Source organism: Triticum urartu, chromosome 5A, assembly GCF_056163025.1.
Source record: "Triticum urartu cultivar PI428250 chromosome 5A, HENAU_Tu73, whole genome shotgun sequence".
Classification (NCBI taxonomy): Eukaryota; Viridiplantae; Streptophyta; class Magnoliopsida; order Poales; family Poaceae; genus Triticum; species Triticum urartu.
In genome coordinates this window covers 72344551-72353924 of record NC_141877.1, presented here as the reverse complement: position 1 = coordinate 72353924, position 9374 = coordinate 72344551, and the positions used below count along the sequence as shown (strand labels likewise).

At 48.3% G+C, this 9374-nt stretch overlaps 19 non-coding genes across 19 annotated transcripts; all 19 read left to right on the top strand.

Moving 5' to 3' along the window:
• Positions 1 to 5: 5 nt before the first annotated feature.
• On the top strand, positions 6 to 124 carry LOC147970006 (5S ribosomal RNA). The gene has a single exon (XR_015605412.1). It is a non-coding gene; the product is annotated as a 5S ribosomal RNA (ribosomal RNA).
• An 800-nt stretch (positions 125 to 924) lies between these two features.
• On the top strand, positions 925 to 1043 carry LOC147970005 (5S ribosomal RNA). Its single transcript, XR_015606166.1, has one exon. It is a non-coding gene; the product is annotated as a 5S ribosomal RNA (ribosomal RNA).
• Positions 1044 to 1407: 364 nt separating this feature from the next.
• On the top strand, positions 1408 to 1526 carry LOC147970004 (5S ribosomal RNA). Its single transcript, XR_015606165.1, has one exon. It is a non-coding gene; the product is annotated as a 5S ribosomal RNA (ribosomal RNA).
• A 364-nt stretch (positions 1527 to 1890) lies between these two features.
• LOC147970003 (5S ribosomal RNA) lies at positions 1891 to 2009 on the top strand. Its single transcript, XR_015606163.1, has one exon. It is a non-coding gene; the product is annotated as a 5S ribosomal RNA (ribosomal RNA).
• Positions 2010 to 2373: 364 nt separating this feature from the next.
• On the top strand, positions 2374 to 2492 carry LOC147970002 (5S ribosomal RNA). The gene has a single exon (XR_015606162.1). It is a non-coding gene; the product is annotated as a 5S ribosomal RNA (ribosomal RNA).
• A 364-nt stretch (positions 2493 to 2856) lies between these two features.
• Positions 2857 to 2975, top strand: LOC147970001 (5S ribosomal RNA). The gene has a single exon (XR_015605726.1). It is a non-coding gene; the product is annotated as a 5S ribosomal RNA (ribosomal RNA).
• Positions 2976 to 3339: 364 nt separating this feature from the next.
• LOC147970000 (5S ribosomal RNA) lies at positions 3340 to 3458 on the top strand. Its single transcript, XR_015606161.1, has one exon. It is a non-coding gene; the product is annotated as a 5S ribosomal RNA (ribosomal RNA).
• A 364-nt stretch (positions 3459 to 3822) lies between these two features.
• LOC147969999 (5S ribosomal RNA) lies at positions 3823 to 3941 on the top strand. Its single transcript, XR_015605411.1, has one exon. It is a non-coding gene; the product is annotated as a 5S ribosomal RNA (ribosomal RNA).
• Positions 3942 to 4305: 364 nt separating this feature from the next.
• On the top strand, positions 4306 to 4424 carry LOC147969998 (5S ribosomal RNA). The gene has a single exon (XR_015605410.1). It is a non-coding gene; the product is annotated as a 5S ribosomal RNA (ribosomal RNA).
• A 364-nt stretch (positions 4425 to 4788) lies between these two features.
• On the top strand, positions 4789 to 4907 carry LOC147969997 (5S ribosomal RNA). The gene has a single exon (XR_015606160.1). It is a non-coding gene; the product is annotated as a 5S ribosomal RNA (ribosomal RNA).
• A 364-nt stretch (positions 4908 to 5271) lies between these two features.
• LOC147969996 (5S ribosomal RNA) lies at positions 5272 to 5390 on the top strand. The gene has a single exon (XR_015605409.1). It is a non-coding gene; the product is annotated as a 5S ribosomal RNA (ribosomal RNA).
• A 364-nt stretch (positions 5391 to 5754) lies between these two features.
• On the top strand, positions 5755 to 5873 carry LOC147969995 (5S ribosomal RNA). The gene has a single exon (XR_015605407.1). It is a non-coding gene; the product is annotated as a 5S ribosomal RNA (ribosomal RNA).
• A 364-nt stretch (positions 5874 to 6237) lies between these two features.
• LOC147969994 (5S ribosomal RNA) lies at positions 6238 to 6356 on the top strand. Its single transcript, XR_015605406.1, has one exon. It is a non-coding gene; the product is annotated as a 5S ribosomal RNA (ribosomal RNA).
• A 364-nt stretch (positions 6357 to 6720) lies between these two features.
• LOC147969993 (5S ribosomal RNA) lies at positions 6721 to 6839 on the top strand. Its single transcript, XR_015605405.1, has one exon. It is a non-coding gene; the product is annotated as a 5S ribosomal RNA (ribosomal RNA).
• Positions 6840 to 7203: 364 nt separating this feature from the next.
• Positions 7204 to 7322, top strand: LOC147969992 (5S ribosomal RNA). The gene has a single exon (XR_015605404.1). It is a non-coding gene; the product is annotated as a 5S ribosomal RNA (ribosomal RNA).
• A 364-nt stretch (positions 7323 to 7686) lies between these two features.
• LOC147969991 (5S ribosomal RNA) lies at positions 7687 to 7805 on the top strand. Its single transcript, XR_015605403.1, has one exon. It is a non-coding gene; the product is annotated as a 5S ribosomal RNA (ribosomal RNA).
• Positions 7806 to 8169: 364 nt separating this feature from the next.
• Positions 8170 to 8288, top strand: LOC147969990 (5S ribosomal RNA). The gene has a single exon (XR_015605402.1). It is a non-coding gene; the product is annotated as a 5S ribosomal RNA (ribosomal RNA).
• Positions 8289 to 8652: 364 nt separating this feature from the next.
• LOC147969989 (5S ribosomal RNA) lies at positions 8653 to 8771 on the top strand. Its single transcript, XR_015605401.1, has one exon. It is a non-coding gene; the product is annotated as a 5S ribosomal RNA (ribosomal RNA).
• Positions 8772 to 9135: 364 nt separating this feature from the next.
• Positions 9136 to 9254, top strand: LOC147969988 (5S ribosomal RNA). The gene has a single exon (XR_015605400.1). It is a non-coding gene; the product is annotated as a 5S ribosomal RNA (ribosomal RNA).
• Positions 9255 to 9374: the final 120 nt, after the last annotated feature.

The following is a 9374-nucleotide window of genomic DNA, read 5'->3' as shown; positions in this document are numbered from 1 at the left end:
ATGTCGGATGCGATCATACCAGCACTAAAGCACCGGATCCCATCAGAACTCCGAAGTTAAGCGTGCTTGGGCGAGAGTAGTACTAGGATGGGTGACCTCCTGGGAAGTCCTCGTGTTGCATTCCCTTTTTAATTATTTTTGTACGTACGTGAGGAACAGAACGCACGTGCGTGATATATATTAAGCCTGTCATCATATTTTTGACATTTGCGATATGTTTTAGCTCGGAGCTCGTTAGTCACGCGGCTAGGGAGAGTTGGGGCGCGAAAAGCACGTTGTGAAAGGGGTGTAAAATACGTGTTGCTGCGGTATAGAGGGAGGGGTGGAAATAGTGGTAAACTCGTCTTCGTAGTTGAGCGAGAGAGTAAGTAGTATAGGGCATTATCCATTAGTAGGCGACGGTTGTAATGGTAGTAAGAATGTATAGCCGTCTTTGCAGCGGACGTGGGAGTGGGAAGCATAAGGGATGAAGCCGGGGGTAACATGTCGGATGCGATCATACCAGCACTAAAGCACCGGATCGATGGGTGACCTCCTGGGAAGTCCTCGTGTTGCATTCCCTTTTTAATTATTTTTGTACGTACGTGAGGAACAGAACGCACGTGCGTGATATATATTAAGCCTGTCATCATATTTTTGACATTTGCGATATGTTTTAGCTCGGAGCTCGTTAGTCACGCGGCTAGGGAGAGTTGGGGCGCGAAAAGCGCGTTGTGAAAGGGGTGTAAAATACGTGTTGCTGCGGTATAGAGGGAGGGGTGGAAATAGTGGTAAACTCGTCTTCGTAGTTGAGCGAGAGAGTAAGTAGTATAGGGCATTATCCATTAGTAGGCGACGGTTGTAATGGTAGTAAGAATGTATAGCCGTCTTTGCAGCGGACGTGGGAGTGGGAAGCATAAGGGATGAAGCCGGGGGTGACATGTCGGATGCGATCGTACCAGCACTAAAGCACCGGATCCCATCAGAACTCCGAAGTTAAGCGTGCTTGGGCGAGAGTAGTACTAGGATGGGTGACCTCCTGGGAAGTCCTCGTGTTGCATTCCCTTTTTAATTATTTTTGTACGTACGTGAGGAACAGAACGCACGTGCGTGATATATATTAAGCCTGTCATCATATTTTTGACATTTGCGATATGTTTTAGCTCGGAGCTCGTTAGTCACGTGGCTAGGGAGAGTTGGGGCGCGAAAAGCGCGTTGTGAAAGGGGTGTAAAATACGTGTTGCTGCGGTATAGAGGGAGGGGTGGAAATAGTGGTAAACTCGTCTTCGTAGTTGAGCGAGAGAGTAAGTAGTATAGGGCATTATCCATTAGTAGGCGACGGTTGTAATGGTAGTAAGAATGTATAGCCGTCTTTGCAGCGGACGTGGGAGTGGGAAGCATAAGGGATGAAGCCGGGGGTGACATGTCGGATGCGATCGTACCAGCACTAAAGCACCGGATCCCATCAGAACTCCGAAGTTAAGCGTGCTTGGGCGAGAGTAGTACTAGGATGGGTGACCTCCTGGGAAGTCCTCGTGTTGCATTCCCTTTTTAATTATTTTTGTACGTACGTGAGGAACAGAACGCACGTGCGTGATATATATTAAGCCTGTCATCATATTTTTGACATTTGCGATATGTTTTAGCTCGGAGCTCGTTAGTCACGCGGCTAGGGAGAGTTGGGGCGCGAAAAGCGCGTTGTGAAAGGGGTGTAAAATACGTGTTGCTGCGGTATAGAGGGAGGGGTGGAAATAGTGGTAAACTCGTCTTCGTAGTTGAGCGAGAGAGTAAGTAGTATAGGGCATTATCCATTAGTAGGCGACGGTTGTAATGGTAGTAAGAATGTATAGCCGTCTTTGCAGCGGACGTGGGAGTGGGAAGCATAAGGGATGAAGCCGGGGGTGACATGTCGGATGCGATCGTACCAGCACTAAAGCACCGGATCCCATCAGAACTCCGAAGTTAAGCGTGCTTGGGCGAGAGTAGTACTAGGATGGGTGACCTCCTGGGAAGTCCTCGTGTTGCATTCCCTTTTTAATTATTTTTGTACGTACGTGAGGAACAGAACGCACGTGCGTGATATATATTAAGCCTGTCATCATATTTTTGACATTTGCGATATGTTTTAGCTCGGAGCTCGTTAGTCACGCGGCTAGGGAGAGTTGGGGCGCGAAAAGCGCGTTGTGAAAGGGGTGTAAAATACGTGTTGCTGCGGTATAGAGGGAGGGGTGGAAATAGTGGTAAACTCGTCTTCGTAGTTGAGCGAGAGAGTAAGTAGTATAGGGCATTATCCATTAGTAGGCGACGGTTGTAATGGTAGTAAGAATGTATAGCCGTCTTTGCAGCGGACGTGGGAGTGGGAAGCATAAGGGATGAAGCCGGGGGTGACATGTCGGATGCGATCGTACCAGCACTAAAGCACCGGATCCCATCAGAACTCCGAAGTTAAGCGTGCTTGGGCGAGAGTAGTACTAGGATGGGTGACCTCCTGGGAAGTCCTCGTGTTGCATTCCCTTTTTAATTATTTTTGTACGTACGTGAGGAACAGAACGCACGTGCGTGATATATATTAAGCCTGTCATCATATTTTTGACATTTGCGATATGTTTTAGCTCGGAGCTCGTTAGTCACGCGGCTAGGGAGAGTTGGGGCGCGAAAAGCGCGTTGTGAAAGGGGTGTAAAATACGTGTTGCTGCGGTATAGAGGGAGGGGTGGAAATAGTGGTAAACTCGTCTTCGTAGTTGAGCGAGAGAGTAAGTAGTATAGGGCATTATCCATTAGTAGGCGACGGTTGTAATGGTAGTAAGAATGTATAGCCGTCTTTGCAGCGGACGTGGGAGTGGGAAGCATAAGGGATGAAGCCGGGGGTAACATGTCGGATGCGATCATACCAGCACTAAAGCACCGGATCCCATCAGAACTCCGAAGTTAAGCGTGCTTGGGCGAGAGTAGTACCAGGATGGGTGACCTCCTGGGAAGTCCTCGTGTTGCATTCCCTTTTTAATTATTTTTGTACGTACGTGAGGAACAGAACGCACGTGCGTGATATATATTAAGCCTGTCATCATATTTTTGACATTTGCGATATGTTTTAGCTCGGAGCTCGTTAGTCACGCGGCTAGGGAGAGTTGGGGCGCGAAAAGCGCGTTGTGAAAGGGGTGTAAAATACGTGTTGCTGCGGTATAGAGGGAGGGGTGGAAATAGTGGTAAACTCGTCTTCGTAGTTGAGCGAGAGAGTAAGTAGTATAGGGCATTATCCATTAGTAGGCGACGGTTGTAATGGTAGTAAGAATGTATAGCCGTCTTTGCAGCGGACGTGGGAGTGGGAAGCATAAGGGATGAAGCCGGGGGTGACATGTCGGATGCGATCGTACCAGCACTAAAGCACCGGATCCCATCAGAACTCCGAAGTTAAGCGTGCTTGGGCGAGAGTAGTACTAGGATGGGTGACCTCCTGGGAAGTCCTCGTGTTGCATTCCCTTTTTAATTATTTTTGTACGTACGTGAGGAACAGAACGCACGTGCGTGATATATATTAAGCCTGTCATCATATTTTTGACATTTGCGATATGTTTTAGCTCGGAGCTCGTTAGTCACGCGGCTAGGGAGAGTTGGGGCGCGAAAAGCGCGTTGTGAAAGGGGTGTAAAATACGTGTTGCTGCGGTATAGAGGGAGGGGTGGAAATAGTGGTAAACTCGTCTTCGTAGTTGAGCGAGAGAGTAAGTAGTATAGGGCATTATCCATTAGTAGGCGACGGTTGTAATGGTAGTAAGAATGTATAGCCGTCTTTGCAGCGGACGTGGGAGTGGGAAGCATAAGGGATGAAGCCGGGGGTGACATGTTGGATGCGATCATACCAGCACTAAAGCACCGGATCCCATCAGAACTCCGAAGTTAAGCGTGCTTGGGCGAGAGTAGTACTAGGATGGGTGACCTCCTGGGAAGTCCTCGTGTTGCATTCCCTTTTTAATTATTTTTGTACGTACGTGAGGAACAGAACGCACGTGCGTGATATATATTAAGCCTGTCATCATATTTTTGACATTTGCGATATGTTTTAGCTCGGAGCTCGTTAGTCACGCGGCTAGGGAGAGTTGGGGCGCGAAAAGCGCGTTGTGAAAGGGGTGTAAAATACGTGTTGCTGCGGTATAGAGGGAGGGGTGGAAATAGTGGTAAACTCGTCTTCGTAGTTGAGCGAGAGAGTAAGTAGTATAGGGCATTATCCATTAGTAGGCGACGGTTGTAATGGTAGTAAGAATGTATAGCCGTCTTTGCAGCGGACGTGGGAGTGGGAAGCATAAGGGATGAAGCCGGGGGTAACATGTCGGATGCGATCATACCAGCACTAAAGCACCGGATCCCATCAGAACTCCGAAGTTAAGCGTGCTTGGGCGAGAGTAGTACTAGGATGGGTGACCTCCTGGGAAGTCCTCGTGTTGCATTCCCTTTTTAATTATTTTTGTACGTACGTGAGGAACAGAACGCACGTGCGTGATATATATTAAGCCTGTCATCATATTTTTGACATTTGCGATATGTTTTAGCTCGGAGCTCGTTAGTCACGCGGCTAGGGAGAGTTGGGGCGCGAAAAGCGCGTTGTGAAAGGGGTGTAAAATACGTGTTGCTGCGGTATAGAGGGAGGGGTGGAAATAGTGGTAAACTCGTCTTCGTAGTTGAGCGAGAGAGTAAGTAGTATAGGGCATTATCCATTAGTAGGCGACGGTTGTAATGGTAGTAAGAATGTATAGCCGTCTTTGCAGCGGACGTGGGAGTGGGAAGCATAAGGGATGAAGCCGGGGGTGACATGTCGGATGCGATCGTACCAGCACTAAAGCACCGGATCCCATCAGAACTCCGAAGTTAAGCGTGCTTGGGCGAGAGTAGTACTAGGATGGGTGACCTCCTGGGAAGTCCTCGTGTTGCATTCCCTTTTTAATTATTTTTGTACGTACGTGAGGAACAGAACGCACGTGCGTGATATATATTAAGCCTGTCATCATATTTTTGACATTTGCGATATGTTTTAGCTCGGAGCTCGTTAGTCACGCGGCTAGGGAGAGTTGGGGCGCGAAAAGCGCGTTGTGAAAGGGGTGTAAAATACGTGTTGCTGCGGTATAGAGGGAGGGGTGGAAATAGTGGTAAACTCGTCTTCGTAGTTGAGCGAGAGAGTAAGTAGTATAGGGCATTATCCATTAGTAGGCGACGGTTGTAATGGTAGTAAGAATGTATAGCCGTCTTTGCAGCGGACGTGGGAGTGGGAAGCATAAGGGATGAAGCCGGGGGTGACATGTCGGATGCGATCATACCAGCACTAAAGCACCGGATCCCATCAGAACTCCGAAGTTAAGCGTGCTTGGGCGAGAGTAGTACTAGGATGGGTGACCTCCTGGGAAGTCCTCGTGTTGCATTCCCTTTTTAATTATTTTTGTACGTACGTGAGGAACAGAACGCACGTGCGTGATATATATTAAGCCTGTCATCATATTTTTGACATTTGCGATATGTTTTAGCTCGGAGCTCGTTAGTCACGCGGCTAGGGAGAGTTGGGGCGCGAAAAGCGCGTTGTGAAAGGGGTGTAAAATACGTGTTGCTGCGGTATAGAGGGAGGGGTGGAAATAGTGGTAAACTCGTCTTCGTAGTTGAGCGAGAGAGTAAGTAGTATAGGGCATTATCCATTAGTAGGCGACGGTTATAATGGTAGTAAGAATGTATAGCCGTCTTTGCAGCGGACGTGGGAGTGGGAAGCATAAGGGATGAAGCCGGGGGTAACATGTCGGATGCGATCATACCAGCACTAAAGCACCGGATCCCATCAGAACTCCGAAGTTAAGCGTGCTTGGGCGAGAGTAGTACTAGGATGGGTGACCTCCTGGGAAGTCCTCGTGTTGCATTCCCTTTTTAATTATTTTTGTACGTACGTGAGGAACAGAACGCACGTGCGTGATATATATTAAGCCTGTCATCATATTTTTGACATTTGCGATATGTTTTAGCTCGGAGCTCGTTAGTCACGCGGCTAGGGAGAGTTGGGGCGCGAAAAGCGCGTTGTGAAAGGGGTGTAAAATACGTGTTGCTGCGGTATAGAGGGAGGGGTGGAAATAGTGGTAAACTCGTCTTCGTAGTTGAGCGAGAGAGTAAGTAGTATAGGGCATTATCCATTAGTAGGCGACGGTTGTAATGGTAGTAAGAATGTATAGCCGTCTTTGCAGCGGACGTGGGAGTGGGAAGCATAAGGGATGAAGCCGGGGGTAACATGTCGGATGCGATCATACCAGCACTAAAGCACCGGATCCCATCAGAACTCCGAAGTTAAGCGTGCTTGGGCGAGAGTAGTACTAGGATGGGTGACCTCCTGGGAAGTCCTCGTGTTGCATTCCCTTTTTAATTATTTTTGTACGTACGTGAGGAACAGAACGCACGTGCGTGATATATATTAAGCCTGTCATCATATTTTTGACATTTGCGATATGTTTTAGCTCGGAGCTCGTTAGTCACGCGGCTAGGGAGAGTTGGGGCGCGAAAAGCGCGTTGTGAAAGGGGTGTAAAATACGTGTTGCTGCGGTATAGAGGGAGGGGTGGAAATAGTGGTAAACTCGTCTTCGTAGTTGAGCGAGAGAGTAAGTAGTATAGGGCATTATCCATTAGTAGGCGACGGTTGTAATGGTAGTAAGAATGTATAGCCGTCTTTGCAGCGGACGTGGGAGTGGGAAGCATAAGGGATGAAGCCGGGGGCAACATGTCGGATGCGATCATACCAGCACTAAAGCACCGGATCCCATCAGAACTCCGAAGTTAAGCGTGCTTGGGCGAGAGTAGTACTAGGATGGGTGACCTCCTGGGAAGTCCTCGTGTTGCATTCCCTTTTTAATTATTTTTGTACGTACGTGAGGAACAGAACGCACGTGCGTGATATATATTAAGCCTGTCATCATATTTTTGACATTTGCGATATGTTTTAGCTCGGAGCTCGTTAGTCACGCGGCTAGGGAGAGTTGGGGCGCGAAAAGCGCGTTGTGAAAGGGGTGTAAAATACGTGTTGCTGCGGTATAGAGGGAGGGGTGGAAATAGTGGTAAACTCGTCTTCGTAGTTGAGCGAGAGAGTAAGTAGTATAGGGCATTATCCATTAGTAGGCGACGGTTGTAATGGTAGTAAGAATGTATAGCCGTCTTTGCAGCGGACGTGGGAGTGGGAAGCATAAGGGATGAAGCCGGGGGTAACATGTCGGATGCGATCATACCAGCACTAAAGCACCGGATCCCATCAGAACTCCGAAGTTAAGCGTGCTTGGGCGAGAGTAGTACTAGGATGGGTGACCTCCTGGGAAGTCCTCGTGTTGCATTCCCTTTTTAATTATTTTTGTACGTACGTGAGGAACAGAACGCACGTGCGTGATATATATTAAGCCTGTCATCATATTTTTGACATTTGCGATATGTTTTAGCTCGGAGCTCGTTAGTCACGCGGCTAGGGAGAGTTGGGGCGCGAAAAGCGCGTTGTGAAAGGGGTGTAAAATACGTGTTGCTGCGGTATAGAGGGAGGGGTGGAAATAGTGGTAAACTCGTCTTCGTAGTTGAGCGAGAGAGTAAGTAGTATAGGGCATTATCCATTAGTAGGCGACGGTTGTAATGGTAGTAAGAATGTATAGCCGTCTTTGCAGCGGACGTGGGAGTGGGAAGCATAAGGGATGAAGCCGGGGGTAACATGTCGGATGCGATCATACCAGCACTAAAGCACCGGATCCCATCAGAACTCCGAAGTTAAGCGTGCTTGGGCGAGAGTAGTACTAGGATGGGTGACCTCCTGGGAAGTCCTCGTGTTGCATTCCCTTTTTAATTATTTTTGTACGTACGTGAGGAACAGAACGCACGTGCGTGATATATATTAAGCCTGTCATCATATTTTTGACATTTGCGATATGTTTTAGCTCGGAGCTCGTTAGTCACGCGGCTAGGGAGAGTTGGGGCGCGAAAAGCGCGTTGTGAAAGGGGTGTAAAATACGTGTTGCTGCGGTATAGAGGGAGGGGTGGAAATAGTGGTAAACTCGTCTTCGTAGTTGAGCGAGAGAGTAATTAGTATAGGGCATTATCCATTAGTAGGCGACGGTTGTAATGGTAGTAAGAATGTATAGCCGTCTTTGCAGCGGACGTGGGAGTGGGAAGCATAAGGGATGAAGCCGGGGGTAACATGTCGGATGCGATCATACCAGCACTAAAGCACCGGATCCCATCAGAACTCCGAAGTTAAGCGTGCTTGGGCGAGAGTAGTACTAGGATGGGTGACCTCCTGGGAAGTCCTCGTGTTGCATTCCCTTTTTAATTATTTTTGTACGTACGTGAGGAACAGAACGCACGTGCGTGATATATATTAAGCCTGTCATCATATTTTTGACATTTGCGATATGTTTTAGCTCGGAGCTCGTTAGTCACGCGGCTAGGGAGAGTTGGGGCGCGAAAAGCGCGTTGTGAAAGGGGTGTAAAATACGTGTTGCTGCGGTATAGAGGGAGGGGTGGAAATAGTGGTAAACTCGTCTTCGTAGTTGAGCGAGAGAGTAAGTAGTATAGGGCATTATCCATTAGTAGGCGACGGTTGTAATGGTAGTAAGAATGTATAGCCGTCTTTGCAGCGGACGTGGGAGTGGGAAGCATAAGGGATGAAGCCGGGGGTGACATGTCGGATGCGATCATACCAGCACTAAAGCACCGGATCCCATCAGAACTCCGAAGTTAAGCGTGCTTGGGCGAGAGTAGTACTAGGATGGGTGACCTCCTGGGAAGTCCTCGTGTTGCATTCCCTTTTTAATTATTTTTGTACGTACGTGAGGAACAGAACGCACGTGCGTGATATATATTAAGCCTGTCATCATATTTTTGACATTTGCGATATGTTTTAGCTCGGAGCTCGTTAGTCACGCGGCTAGGGAGAGTTGGGGCGCGAAAAGCGCGTTGTGAAAGGGGTGTAAAATACGTGTTGCTGCGGTATAGAGGGAGGGGTGGAAATGGTGGTAAACTCGTCTTCGTAGTTGAGCGAGAGAGTAATTAGTATAGGGCATTATCCATTAGTAGGCGACGGTTGTAATGGTAGTAAGAATGTATAGCCGTCTTTGCAGCGGACGTGGGAGTGGGAAGCATAAGGGATGAAGCCGGGGGTAACATGTCGGATGCGATCATACCAGCACTAAAGCACCGGATCCCATCAGAACTCCGAAGTTAAGCGTGCTTGGGCGAGAGTAGTACTAGGATGGGTGACCTCCTGGGAAGTCCTCGTGTTGCATTCCCTTTTTAATTATTTTTGTACGTACGTGAGGAACAGAACGCACGTGCGTGATATATATTAAGCCTGTCATCATATTTTTGACATTTGCGATATGTTTTAGCTCGGAGCTCGTTAGTCACGC